The 15,029-nt window shown below is 52.9% G+C and overlaps 1 long non-coding RNA gene across 1 annotated transcript; it reads left to right on the forward strand.

Moving 5' to 3' along the window:
- The first annotated feature begins 8,444 nt into the window (after nucleotides 1-8,444).
- LOC101725672 (uncharacterized) lies at nucleotides 8,445-14,791 on the forward strand. Its single transcript, XR_205515.2, has 3 exons — nucleotides 8,445-8,562; nucleotides 11,323-11,506; nucleotides 13,814-14,791. It is a non-coding gene; the product is annotated as an uncharacterized LOC101725672 (long non-coding RNA).
- The last annotated feature ends 238 nt before the right edge of the window (nucleotides 14,792-15,029 follow it).

The following is a 15,029-nucleotide window of genomic DNA, read 5'->3' on the forward strand; positions in this document are numbered from 1 at the left end:
TGTATTTGTCGTTTGATATTCAAATTTAACAAGGTGTCTCAGATTTTTATTTTTTTGAATTTTCTTCCATTCACCTACTCCCAAGCCTCCAAGGGAGGCATTAGGAAAGGGATGTTGGGAGGAGCTGGGCCTGACTTCAGAGCGCTCTGGATCTGAATTCTTGCTCCTTGGTGTGTGGCCTTGGCCAGATCACTCACCTCCTCGAGTTTCCTTTCTTCATTAAGGGATCATGAGTATTAAATAAGATAATCCACTTTAAATGCTATCTCCTGTCTAAGTCTTCAATGGATAGGAGCCATTATTGTTATTATTATTACCAGGTGGTGAAAGGAAGCCCAAGGGTGAATTTCTGATTACAAACCAACCTCTGCTTACTGCCGTGGCTGTTCTCAGGGTGACTGGCTGCAGGTCACCAGGAGTCAGCAGCAGCCCTCGGGTCTCCTGCATCCCAGCCCTGGGCACTATCATTGCCCAGCTGCTTTGCTGTGTGTTGCCTGGGCAGCCAGGACTCAGCTGCCCATCTTGACCACCCTTCTTCTGGGGCACCCTCTTCCCCAAATCCCATGGGCAAGTGACTCAGAGCCCCAGTCGGGACTCACCCTCTGCTGCCTCCCAGAGCACTTACAGATGGAGGATGGTCCTAACCTCTCCTCCCCGAAATCTGCACCAAACTTTTCTAGCCTCCCAGCCCTGGAAGTGCAGGATGACAGAGGTGAGGAGGGGTGCTGTCACCCAGCTAGCACCCGGCCTGGAAAAGGACAAAGGAATCCTGCAGGATCCTGACACCCCCACCTCACCCCTGATAACTCCAGATGCAGTGGTCAGGAGAGCCCAGGGTTTCTCCAAGCCACTCCCTGGGATTATGGAGGAACCTCAAGGAGGAACTATAGTGTCCCTCACTATATAGGGCCATTGTACCCCTGCTGGGCCCTGCCTGCTCCACCAGGCCTGGCCTAGAGCTCCCTCCCTCCCTTCCCCGCCCCAGCTCCCCATCTGCAACCCTAATGAGCCTCTGACATCTGCTCCTCTCGGGCTTCCTAGGGAAAGAAGAGAGGAGTGGTGCTGCCAGGCAAGGTACAGCAGAGAGCAGAGTGAGTCCAACAGCCCCAACTCATACTGGGGGTCCACCTGGGGGCCTCCTGCCCTGCTGCCAGGGACCCCTCTCACCCACACCCCCAGAGTTCCCACTCCCAAAGGTGTGAGGGTCTGTGGGATGGGGTTGCAGCCACTCTCTCCTCCCCAGACCTCTGGACCCAAGAGCTGGAAACCTTTAGCTCCCAGAGGGTCTGTCTCAGGAAAAGAAGGGACAAGCCTCCCTCCCAACCCAGGAATTCCCAAGATGCCCTCTTCTTCACCCCCACCCTTTCCGCTCTCGGACAAGGAATAGAGTGGGACTTGAGGACCTGGACTGGTGGTTGTAGTCAGCTGGTCCAGCCCAGCCCCCTTCTATCAGTTCCCACTTGGCTCCTGCTCGCCAATGCTGCCATCTTTTGGGCACTAAAGGAACTGATGCATGGCCCGGGAGCCCCAGGGGTCCCCACTCCCAGGCCCACAGTGAAAGGATGGGCCAAGGATGGAGATGCCCTGGAGGCACTATCAGACATCTGTTCATCCACACCCCTACTTCCAGGCAGCTGCCTGGCCACAAACTGTGGCTCTTGCTACCTCAGCAACCTCTTCAGGGAACTCAGGGCCTTACAAGAAGGGAATTCGATGTACTGGGCACTTCTTTTTTTTTTTTTTTTTTTTTGGTACCAGGGATCAAACTCGGGTCTTTGTGCTTGCGTAGCAGGCAGCAAAACCACTGAGCTAAATCCCTGCCCCAACTGGGCACTTCTTCTACAGCACTTCATGTCACCCTCACAGCAGGTATGGATAGTATTTCCCCATTATGAAGACAAGGACACAGGCTTGGGCAGGTAGAGGGAACCATCCATTCAGAGTGATTAACTTCCACTTGGGCAGTTTTCCTAGCTTCTTTCTTGCAGGGAGTTCAATGCTAGTCCTATGTTAGAGGAAAACCTGCTGTGCACCAGGATCTGTGCCCCAGCTCACAGGCAGCCCACAGACACATCAGACCCCGCACTGAGCATGCTCACAAAGGGTGGGAATGTGGGCTGGGCTCCTAGCCTGGCACATTCCCTCCAGTGACCTCACCAGGAAGTCCTCCAAGAGATGAACCATGAAGTCCTTGTGAGAAGTTGCCAGCTATGACACCAGTGCCAACAGAGCCATCCACAGCTGGGGCTAACCCTCTGGCTCATCGTGCTTCTTAGGGAGGCTCTGTCCTGGGCTGTGATTCAGAGGCAACCTGGTAAGGAACAAGGAGAGGCCCACCAGCCCCCATAGCCAAGCAGCCCTCTCCTCCTGAGGAAACACTCCTCCCAGATGCAGCCCAGTCCCAGCCAAGCTGGCAATAGGTGCTCAGCCTGGGTCTGAAGAATGAATGAGTGGGCAAGTTAAAGAGCTGTTCACACAGGAGCTCCCAGGCATAAGGTCAGTCTTCCTCCCCTGCACCCTGGCTGCCCTCATCCAGATAGTGAAGCCCTAAGGAAGCGCAGGGGACCAACATCCAAGTCCCAGTCCTGCCGCTCACTTGCTGTGTGCCCCGTGGCAACCTCCATGCTCTGGGCCTCAGTTTCCCCATGCCTCTCAAGGAGTATTGAACCACTTGGGTGGCCTTGTCATAGGGGACAAAGGACCTTGGTGTCTGTGGAGGGGACCCAACCACCCCAACTCTCTTTCCCCTTCTACACCTCTTCCCCCAGGGTCAAAGGTAAAGTCGTAAGTTAGTACCACATGGAGACTTGGAGGAATTGGTGCCCAACACCCTCACGTATGCCTCAATATACACAAGCCAGGGTTACATAAAACAGACATACATGAGCCTGAAGACACATGCACACACAACAAGCTCCTGTGCGTACACACACACTCACACACCTGTGTCTGTGTGCCACACGCGCATGCCCTTTGCTCAGCACTGCAGAGCCTTGGAAGCAGGTTTAGGGACATGCTGAAGTTATGAAATTGATTTCTCTAGGAACAGTTGGAATTAGTTTTAATTATCTTTATCTCTCACCCAATTGTGCTCTCAGCCTTCCCCTTGCTGTTTAATCCATCGCTATTGACTTCCCCACAGGCACTGGAATGGGGTGGCAGAGTGGAGCGGGCACGGTGGTCATTTTCAGGAAAAATAAACAATAGTAGCAGTAATCAGTCTCCACCTGCCTCTGCCTCTGCACGGGAGAAGCCAGCCTCTCCCAGGCAGCCTGCAGGGCTTCCTGCTCACACAAACACACAGACCTCCTTCTCTAGGAAGTCCTCTCGGAAGGGGACCAGGAGGGGCTGCAATATGATGCCTTCAGCTTTTGGCATCTTAAGTGCTTGATTCTTCAGAGCGGTTCCCTGCATTCAGGAGGCTCAGGGCCCTCCTGTACAGTCTCTCTATCCCAACTTCCCCCCACCATGCTCCTTCCCAGTCCCAGTGCCACCCTCACCACGATGTGGGCAGGGCCTGGGGCTGATCAGCCTCAGACACGAGGGAAAGAGTAGGTGATCAATCAATAGTTGTGAATGAATGAAAAACTCTGCTTGGCAACTTGCTTCTGGGGTTCAGCAATCCATTCCTTCATTCATTCAACTGACCCTGAGTGCCAGTGGAGCTCCAGGCCCTGTGCAAGGCGCTGAAGGTACAGAAGTGAAAATGAGCTGGTCCAATCCTTGTGGAGCACCCCACACAGGACAGGTGATGGCTGGGTAGGAGTCCTCCAGCTGAGGTCCAGGATATATCTGGTGGAGGGAAACAATGGTGAAAGCTTTTGCTTCTAAAACCCTTTATGAAGGCAAATCTCCATTTTCTCAAAAATGGGTGGATTCCCTCACTCCTGCCCTGACTCTAGAACTCAGGACCTAATAGCCAGGATGCCCGGTCCTCCAGGGACTCCCACAACTGTGCCCAAACAGCAGCTGCAAGGCTCTGCTGCCTGGGTGAGTGGGGTGGAGAGGGTGTGGCCCCTCCTCCATGGGGCCCTCACTTGGATCTGGGGAGGGGGAGCTCATCCCTCTGCAGCAAGGTCCCAGTGCTGTGCCCTGTGGTGCTAATATTTTATGATTAAAAACCATTAAGGTTTAGACCGTGAAAATCCAAGGGACACAAAATCAATGGCCCAATATTGCTTCCCCTGGTAAGTTGTGTAAATATTGTGTCTTTTATTGTTTGGCCCATGGCAAGAGCACAGATATGGTGCAGATTATACTAATGAATCCCTCCCGTCCCAGCCCTGAGCTGGTGGAATTAGCGTCCTGACGTGGAGAGGCCTGCAGAGGCCTGGTGAGTTGGACACAGGAGGGCCCAGCCAGCCTGCTATGCAAGACTGCTCCCCTGGTCCTTCCCCTCTGGCCCCCATGCTCCCCATCCCAGCAGTCCAGCCCACTGGCCAGAGGCAGCGCCAGCACCCAGGCCCCTCCCACTCCCCATGCAGCTCCCACACTAATCGCACAGGCTTGCAAACGTCACACGGTGACATGCTCTCCTGACAGCCCGTCCATCACCAACTCTGCCATCTGCTTGAATTTGCATATTTAATCATGATCTGTCTTGTCTCTTCCGGATGCTCAGATTAGGGGGCAGATGATTCCAGTGGTTGCTCCCATCTCGGCGGGAGAGAGGTCGATGAGTCTCTCCTGTCCAGAGTCATGACTGAGGGACGCTGGGTGTCTTCTGCCTCCTGGGGATGGGGTGAGTCCAGGTCTTCCCCAGGCCTGGGAGGGCTTGGGGTCATGCTGGGGGCATTCCTGTGTCCAGAGGGGTGAGTGCCTGAATTCTCCCTCTCTTCTTCCAGTCCTGGATGCTTCCTCTCAGGGAACAGTAGGTAGGGGATGACTCTAGGATCAGGCACACAAGCCCTGGCCCTGCCCCATGTGGAGGGAGTTGCAGCAGAACCGGGGGGCCCCTCTAGCAATACCACAGAGGCTGCCCTGGGTGGCCCAGCACACCCCCTGGACTCTCTGGGAAGGTCCCCCAACACCAGAGGCACTGAACCTATGAAGGAAGAAGCGCCAGCTGATGGGAGACAGCTGGGTTGCTGTGGCTGGGAGGAAAGCTGAACAGATGTGGAGGGAGAGCAGGGAGGACCTGGGGACAATAGGAGGGCTGGGGTGAGGGAGAGTGGCTGAGCCAGCGGGGTGAGTGGGGGACCTGGACTGATGTGACAGCCACCATCAAACATAGGAGAACAGCTGGCTGACAGGGGACACATCGGACTGGCGGGAGACAGGTAGGCAGCTGTGAGAGAACAACTAAGCTCAAGCTGGCACATAGCTGAGCTGAGACAAGGTCATCCTGACTAGTGTTGGAGAGTAGTAGCTACACTCACTAGGGGAGAACGATGGCTGAAGTCAGGGATAGCTGGGCTGAGGAGGGGACGGCTGGACTGAGGTAGGGACAACTAGGAAAAGGAGGGAAGAGCTGGGCTAAAGTAAGGACAACTATGTCTGAGGAGGGGACAGCTGGCCGAGCAGGGGACACGTGGGCTGTGGAGAGATAGCTGCGGAGACGGCTGGTTCAGGCTGGGTGGGCTGGCTGAGGTGGGCGCAGCCGTGCCGAGGTGGGTACACCCGGCATGCAGAGGAGACAGCGGGGCTGAGGTCTCTCATGTTCGGGCCCATGTCCTCCTACATCCTGAAAATGCCTTCAGAAGGCCTGGGCAGAGTCTGGCCTTCATGCCCGCAGGCCACAGACAGGACAGGTCACTGCGGGAAGCGTGTCCCCTCCCCACCACAACTCAGAGGCTGGAGGTGTGGTGTGAGGGCAGGCACTTGGTGCACTGGGTCTCGCCTGTCACCATCTCCCACCCCAGAGACTCACCCAAGGGCTGCAAATGACCCTGACTCAGTGTCAGGACCTAGGAGCAGGTCCGAGGAGAGCAACCAACCCAGACCCCCATTTTCCCAGTAGGAAAACAGACACAAAGAGTGTCCCAAGCTCCAGAGGAGGTGGTGGGTGAGAGAGCCAGGCGTCAGATACAACAGCCCTCTATTCCTGTGGCTGTCAGCTCCGCTGTCTGGACAAGAGGAAATCGACTGGGTGGCTGAAACCACCAGCATTATTTTCTCACCACTGTGGAGGCTACGTCAGGAACCAGTGCAGTGGGAGCTGGTGTGCTCGGTCTCCGGCTCACTGTGCATTCATATGACCTCTTTGTGCAGCTGGGGAGAGAAAGCTGTCTAGTATCTCTTCTGTAAGGGCATAAACCCCATTGGGGTCCCCACCCTCCTGACCTCATCTAACTCTCCAACTTCATCAGGCTGGGGTTAGGGCTTCACATGGGAACTCTTGGGAGACACAGTCCAGTCCACAGCAATTCCACCTGACCCGACCTTGGCCCCTGGGCCACTCCCGAGATTGGAAACTCCTTTCCAGAGAAACGGCTGAGGCCGTCTCCAGATTTCTGACCCAGCTCCAAGGATAGAGGGTTGCCCTTGGCAAAGGTCCCAAGAGCTCAGCAGCTGAAGGGACAGGAGAGTTTCTATATCCCAACCACTGTGCCAGGCACTTTACACATGTCATTTCATTTGATCCTCTCAATAATCCTGGGTCTCGGGTGATGCTGTCTATTTTTCAGATGGGAAACTGAGGATTACAGAGGTTAAGTGGCCTGGCCACGGTCAGACAGAAATGCGGGCTGAGGATTCCCCCTCACTTGTCAGATTGGTTCCGGGCTTTCCACCCCTAAGCTGCAGCCTCCCATGCACCTCTGGGCCCAACTCACCATCTCCGATCCTGACTCCCCTTCTCACCTTCCCAGCTGAGGAAATCAGATCCCTGGAAATGTTCATTGCCCAGTCTCACCGGCCTTTGCCACGTGAGCTGTGTATGTGGCACAGGTTTCTGTGTGCATGCGTCAGTACTATGCATAAGTGTGTTATATGTGTGCATCATCAACTTGTGTGTCAGTAATATCAACAAATAAATGCCAGTATCTCTAACATGCTTATGTCTACCAGTGTTAAGCCACCAGCCTGGCACAGATGTGTATAGGATGTGGACCAGCAAGTGTGTGTTCACAGCTGAGTTGTGTCACGAGATTTGGGCACTCAGCACAAGAAAAAGTCTGTATTGTATATCCATGTGTGTCTCTGTGTCAGCACTGTGTGTTTGTGCATCGTTTGTATGTGTGTTTGTCAGCATTGTAGACATGTGCACGCCAGTTTGTGCATGTGTGTCAGCATGGGATGTGCAGATGTGGTAGCGCTGGTATATGAGTATAGGTGAATCCATGCTGGCTGTCTATGTGTTGTGTGCATGTGTGTGTGCATTGTGTGTCTATTCCATCAGTGTGGGCTGTATGCAAGTGTCACTGTTGTTGAGTATTTGTGTAGACGTGTGTCATTGTGGGTTCATGTGTGTATCAGTGGTGGATATGTGTCCAGCAGTGTGTCAGAAAGTTAGTGCAATCCGTGTCCGTACTCTAAGGCTCTGCCAGTACCGTGTGCACACATGCATCAGCTGTGTGAGTACTTGTGGAGCTGCTGTGGGTATAAACCTGTGTCAGGGATGAGTGTTTTCATGAGTCAGCGCCGTGCACGTGTGTGTGTCAGTGTTAAATGCAGGTGTGAGTGCCCCGAACCATGTGTTCGTGTCTTTCAGTGTTGGGTGTATGTGTAAATGTGTGTCAGCTATGGTACACATATGTTGGCACCAGGTGTATGCAAATATTGGTATTGTGTGTGTCCACATCAAATGAGCATGTGTGTCAGCTCCAGATGTGTATGGGGGTGGGGGTATGTGTGCATCAGTGTGGTGTGGTTGTGTAGACAAATGTCACAGTGGGTTGGTAGTGTCTGAGTGACAGGCATCTGCATCAGGGTCAGCATCCTGTGTAATCTGTCTGCATCATGCATTGTGTCGTGGCACCTGGCATAGTGGGTGCAGAGGAACCCGCGTGCCAGGCTGAGGGAGGCAAGGCGGGGCTGTGCCACCTGGGCCTGACGGTCTGCACCCGCCTCTCCCTGACTGGCACCTGAGTTAATAAGTGTTGCTTTTCTCCTATTCTACTCAGGTCTGTGATGGAAAATCCTCGGACTGGAAGTGAGCCCCAAATCGATAGTCCATTCCGTTTAACAGGGTGGCTGTCACCATAACGAGATAAAAGTGGATTAGCTTCTGCTCGGCTGCCGCGTCCGCGGGAAGCCCATCTGCTCCCTGCACAACACCGGGAGCAGAACCGAACCGGTCTCGGGGGGGCCTTGGGGCGTGGGTCACAGGGGCTGGATCCAGGCTGGGCCAGGCTGGGGTCAGGCGGGGTACGACCTGTGTGCCCAGGTTGAGCACCGAGCACCGCTCAGGAAGGAGGGGAGCACCAGATCAGGGTCAACTGTGCTGGAGCTAAGGAGCCGGAGCCTTAGTAGACCTGCCTGGGCTGGACCACACTGCCAAGGTGCGCATGCGCAAAAAGGAAGACCCACCCACCCCCACCCCTTCCCCTGAGAACCGGGAGAGAAGAGGCTCCTTCACCGAGAGGAATGCAAGTTAGATGTCAGAACTTCCTCTTCGTGAGGGTGAGCTCTTTCACCGGCAGGTGTCTAAATGTTTGCCTTTTCAGGATTTGTCCTGGCTTTAAGTATATGACACTAGGTATCAGCAAACTGCAGTGGAGTTCATTCAATTGTATCCTACTCAATTCATATACTTTCTCTTTCTCCAATATTCTCTCTCTTCCTCCCTCCCTCTCTCCTCTCTTCCCCTTCCCCCTCCCTTCCCCTTCCCTCTTCCCTCCCCCTCCCCCTTCCCTCTCCTTCTCCCTCTCCACCCCTTCCCCTGCCAATATATTTGTCAACTGGTCTGCTTTGTAACTTTGGGATTCTTTATGTTTATTTTGAGTTTGTCAATTCTCACCCTTTGGACTGTGGCCTTCCCTCTGTTTTATGCTTGGGAAGACCCACCCCATCCTGTGACAATCACCTTTGTTTCTCCTAGTTCTTTTATGATTTCATTTTTGTTTTTTATTTTCAGTACTGGGGATTGAATCCAGGGCCTTTGCACTGCACCACATCCACAGCCCCCACCCCCCTTTCTGAGACAGGGTCTTACAGAGTTGCTAAATTTCCCGGGCTAGACTCTAACTTGTGTCCTCCTATCTCAGCCTCCCAGAGCTCTGCAATTACAGACATGCACCACCACACCTGACTATGGCTTCCATATTTTTTATATGAATGTGTTCTAGTATTTGTTTGAAGCAGATATCTTTATTTTTCCCAAACAATAACTGATTGCCCACACCATTTCATGACAAATATATCCTTTCTACACTCATTTGAAATACACTATATCACTTTCATCTTATCTGTTAATTTGCTCATTGTTTTGTGCTAACCAAGTTTTACTTAGTATAGCTTTGTGATATATTTTGATATCTAGGAATGTGTTTCTCTTTAGCATTAATCCCCTGAATCTATTACTTTATAGCTGTATAAATGCCAAAGTTTATCTAATGAAGATACCGGGAAAGCATACTATCTGAGGCCTATCGAAACTGCTTTTGACATGTTTTCTGGACCCAGGCCCAGAGGTTTTAAGAAGACCTCTCTTTGCTGGAACGGCACCATGAGACAAGAATTGAAGCTCCAAGGTGTCCTTGACCATCCAAGAAGGGCTGTGCTAGCTGCAGCTTGCAGGAAAGATCAGGGAGTCTTCCTTTGGGTTCTCCTGAAAGCAGACTGTGAAACAAGGATTGAGGGCAAATTGTTCTCTGAGAGGTGATCCAGAACCCCTAGGGGAGCCATTGGGAATCAAGGCAGAGAGGGAATGGAAGGCAGCCCTGAGGGGCCTTATCAAGCCGGTTACTCCAGTGAGGGACAGAGCTGCAGCCCACTGGGGCCCCTGTGGTCCATAGGGTAGACTGTAGACTGCAGGCCTCAGAGTTGTCCTGCCCTGGGGAAGGAGCTGGGGTATTTATCACTAATTCCCATCACCACCTGGTTGAGAGAGGCCACGAGCAGCAGAGAGGTACATCAATTCTCCAGCATTTCCTGCAGCCACTGAGAAAACTAGGGGGCATAGGAAGCAGGATGGTCAGGTATTCTAATGGTCCAGACCCAGGGGAACCAGGCAGGGCCCTGACTGGTGAGGGAACGGGTATAGTGGCCCAGTAAGAGAGGATGAGGCCAGGGAAGGGAAGATGGGGATGGAGCTGAGGAGGACAGGGTAGAATCAAAAGCTCTTAGGAAGCAGAATGGACAATGCTTAGGGACCGGAGAGCTTGAGAGTGTGGGAAGAAAGGAGATTCCAGTGTCCCTTAGACTTCTGGCCTGGGGGACAGGATGCATGATGGAGGGAAACACCCAGACTGGAAGCTCAGCAGAAGAACTGGGAGTAGCATGGGAAGAGTCTGAGGCAGCAGCCAAGAGGGGCCCAGAAGATGTCCCACCGATGTGCAGGGTGATCGTGACAGAAGCTCAAGGTGGCTTGACTCCTCCCCTTTCCCTTTCCCTCCTCCCTTCCTTATGGGGTGGGAGGGGAAGGAGAGAAGAGGAGAGGAGGCAGGGGACAGGGTGATGTGAATTCTAAAGGAGCCGACAGCTGTCAAATAATATAAAACCTCATATGTTAATAATTCTTACAATTTTGTCAAAGACTTAATGGCTGCCCTGTCAAAAAGCAGTGACAGAAGCTATTATGGAAACAAGATGGGAATATTTTGGAGGCAGCATCAACAGCACTGCCCAGTGCCAGGCCTCCAAAGACCAGGAGGAAGACAGCTGGGCCTCCTGCCTGCCACCCCAGGAAGGCCTCCTGTTCAGCCAGGGAAGAGCTGAGTCATTGCAGATTCAAGCCATTGACTGTGGATTGATCACCTCTGAGAACATTTTAATTAACCGTCAGCTGATCCCAGAGCAGCCCTGTCTCTCCTTCCTCACCCCCTCCCTGCTCTGCAGCCACCACTGTCCCCAACACACATACACAAGAAGCATCAGCCAACCACACAATGCAGCAAGTGCCCCTGGCAGGTTTCATTCAGGAGAGATGGGTACTCAGGTCCATGGACCTTGGTTGTAGCCTGATCTAGCACCCAGGAGATCTCTAAGGGTCCCTAACTGATCATGGACTCTGGGTCTGACAACCAGACCCAGTTCTGTAGCTAGTTGGCAACACAAGCTTGTACCAATCCCTGGTTTCAAAGTACCTCCATAGCTCATCTACAAAAATGGGAATAGCAGGAAGTGCAAAGAAAACATGTACAAAAATGCTCTTGGTGCTTCAGTGTCTCGGAATTCCTTTCCATGATGCTTGAAAGCACCTTCTGACTAATCTCAAATCAGCTCCTAGAGATGGCACCACTGCCTTCATTTCTCCAGAGGGCAGGAAGGAGGCAGGAAGACAGCAGAAGTGGACACACAAGCCTAATCTGCAAAGCCCAGTCTCCTCTTTGGTACCAGTGTCTGCCTCATGTGAAGGATCCTTAAAGCCCCCATATCATGACAGCTGCCACTTGCCTGTCCCAAGGTAAGTGCTTACCCTATCCCAAGAGTCTCCTTGTCCAAGCTTCCCAGACATGGCTGTGCAGAGGGAATTGTGGAAATACAGATTTGAATCCAGCAGGTCTGGGGTGGGGACCAAGCTTCTGCACGTTTAATAAATGACCAGGTGACATGTATGCTGCCAGTCCAAAGACCACACCTTGAGTATCAAGGTGCTAATGCTATATCTCATTTAGTTGGCACAGCATGCCATGAAACAGGTACTATTGCCATCATCTGTGTTTGGCAGAAGAAACTAAGGCTTAGAGAGATGGAATAACCTGACCAAGATACAGAGTTAAGCAGAAGGACCAGGATGTAAACCCTGGTGGCCCAGCCCTGATGCTGTCACTTACCCCAATTCTATACTACATTCCCAGTGTTAGCAGCCTGGAGCTGTATGAGACACCCCAAGAGTGGGGCTCTGGGGTTGGGCAGGGCATCCCCAATAATGCCATGGCAGGTGGGGCTGAGAAGGAGACCCAGGCTTCAAAAAAGACCTCAGCCTAGGCCAGGGATTTAGCTCACTGGTGCTGCCATCTACCTCGCAAGTGCAAGGGCCTGAGTTCGATCCCCAGTACCAAAAAAAAAAAAGACCTCAGCCTCAGTATACCAGAAGCTACAGTTTGGAAAGTAGGCATTGCTATATCCAGAAGAAAGAAATAGGAGTTCTGGAAATTTCTCCTTCTTTAGTGGGAGAGCTTTAAGCTGGTTTGCCATGAAGAGAGGAATTTTTAACTGGATTGATAAAGATCTAGGAGCCAGAAGGAAGAGGAGGAGTCCCACCCTCAGGAGCCAGGAGCTGGGAGGACTTGCTCTAGCCTTGGGCTCGAGGGAATGGGCTCACTGGTGCCACAAGAGGAAAAATAGAGGCTGAGGTGCTCCTCCTTTCTTCCTGCTCATCTGCCCAATTCCTTAGCCATTGTGGTGACAGCGAAGGGGAGAAAGGAGAGGTTCAGGAGCTGGCTTGCCAGAGAGGTCCTGCCTGGTCTGGTCTGCAGAGGACTTCAGGCCACCAAAACCAGGTTTACGCCAAGCTGCCAGCCCCATGAAGCAGGGCCTGTAACAGTCCCAGGTGAGCAGCACCTGGGATGTCTTCTGGCAAAAGGCCAGAGTTCAGGGGCCTTCTCCTAGTGAGATAGTAGGCTGCTTCCCACAGATAAGGCCCCAAGGAATTCATTCCTACCAAGAACAAAACCATAAAGTTCCACACAGTCCCCAGTAGCCTCTTTCACAAGGCCAGGACACATCGGCCACAGGCCCTTGCCAGATGCTATGGTCTTCACCTACCCTGACCCCCTACTCCCACAAGGCTGTTCCCAGGCCACTGGGCTGCAAGCCCATGCTGCCTGCAGCCGCCCGCTCAGGAGCATTAATTGAAAATTAATCCGCTCACTACGTGCCGATGTGCAAATCAAAGCTAAGTGTCTCAATTAGGAAGAGAAATGGAGTCGGGTTCTCTTCTCGGGCACTGGCTTATTTATGGAGATAATATTATTTTTAATGAGGGGAGCTACTAAAAGGCACAACAAATGCAACATTTAATAGAAAAATATTACAGCATTCCATCAGCAGAATGCAGCCAGGTGGGTGGATTCCGGGGACGCTCAAGCATCCAGTCTCCATGGCAGTGTGGGTGCCTATGGGGGAGGGTTGCATGCACACGTGTGTCTGTGGGAGCACAGCTGTGGCCCCCGTATGTGTGTCTGTGTGTATAGCCATGCCTGGGTGTGTGTGTGTGTGTATGCAGGTCTGGGGCCAGTCTAGAGAGGGGATAACTTCCCTGTGTTTTTGCTGCAAAAGACAGATTTCTCACCTGCTCCCCAGACTCAGGGCCCTGGAGCAACTGGATAGGAATCTAGGGTATTTGCTGGGCTTGCATACCTGTAATCTCAGCACTTGGGAGGCTGAAGTGGGAGGATCACTGCAAGTTTAAGGCCAGCCTGGGCTACATAGAGAGACCCTGTCTCAAAAACAATAAAGCAACAACGAAAAACCAGGGCATTTCCCAATACCAAGAGAGACGTGGTCCTTTTGGCCCCTGGAGAAGTGCAGGTCTATGGCAACCACCCCCATCAGACCCTTGGGCCCGGCCTCCTCCGGACTCCCCTTGACATACATGGGCCACAGTGGTCCTAGCCTGGCCACTGCAGGACAAGACCCTCCTGGCACCCCCTCACCCTCCCCACACAAACGCTTAGGCCCGGGTACCCCTTTCAGCTTTAGTCTCAGGCTCAAGAACAAGGTCTCTATTTGGCAGGCCAAGTCCAGTTCTCATCCCTCTTCTATCCAGATGCAGCCCATCTGCACGCCCAGGCTCTGCAGCCCCAGCCCGGAGGACCTCAGCCCACACATCTGTGGCATGGAGACGGGGCAGCTGAGGTGGGTGGCTCAGAACCCAGCCTGGCCTCACCCTGAGCCAGCACAGAGCAGCTCCCCAGCCCCAACACAACAGACACACGGCACCTTCCAGACCTCTGCCCTCCTGCCCCAGCCCACTACCCATGCCACTCTCCAGGGAAGCTTCTCTCACCACACCAGCCTCCTCAGCACCCGCTCCAGGCCGGGCCCCACCTCTGGTCTTTGCCTATGGGAATAACAAGCATGGTTCTTGAAGTGAAAGTGCACATGATCCGCACAGTGTCCAGCATCAGCACAGGGGCTCACAGGATCAGCTTCATCCCTGAGGAGAGGGTTACACTGTCCATCTCCGCCGCCAGTTCCAGCCCCATACACAACCCCCAAAAGTCCAGAGTGGAGATTTTATCCCCATTTCTCAAAAGCAGAAACTGAAGCTCAGAGAAGTTGAGAGCTTGTCCAAGGTGACACAGCAGGGAACTATCAAAAGCTTTGCCAAGATCCCAAAGGGCACCAGATCTCAGGCCTCCTGGGACAAAGACCTGTGCTCTCCCATCTCAGAGGAACCTGAAGTCTCTCAAGCCAGAGGACTCTGGGGTGATCCAGCTCTGCCTCCCACAAGCTGGATGACTTGGGGCATGTTACATAACCTCTCTGTGTATCTGTTTTCATTGATGAAACGAAGGTGATAACAGCGCCTACTTTGGGGGGTTTTGCAAGGTTAAATGAGCTAATACGCCTAACACAAGAATGGAGCCCAGCACATAATAAATGTTCAGGATGTGTTAAGATGTTGTTACTAATATTAGGCCACCCTACCCCAAATCATTCTCTCCCTGGTCAGGCAGCCAGAGGCATCCATCAAGCAATCCTCAAAGGGTCTCTGGAAAGCCCCCACCTCCTTCCAGCCTGCCATGTCCCTTCCCCTGGGGAACTTAGGTTCTTCCACGTTGACAGCACATGCTTCTGTTTCCTGAACTTTTCTCTGCATTAGTTATACTTGAATTTTTAAATAATAAAATAATAACAAAATGAGCAAGTGGAGGAGGGGCCAGGTGGCCAGTGGAGAGGAATCCATGGGGCAGTGGTCTTGGTGGCTCCTCCTCTTGCATCTTCCTCCTTCGCATGACCTTATCCTGCACACAGACAAG

Source organism: Heterocephalus glaber, unplaced genomic scaffold, assembly GCF_053883595.1.
Source record: "Heterocephalus glaber isolate CG9 unplaced genomic scaffold, H.glaber_assembly_v1.0 deba00001452, whole genome shotgun sequence".
NCBI lineage: Eukaryota > Metazoa > Chordata > Mammalia > Rodentia > Bathyergidae > Heterocephalus > Heterocephalus glaber.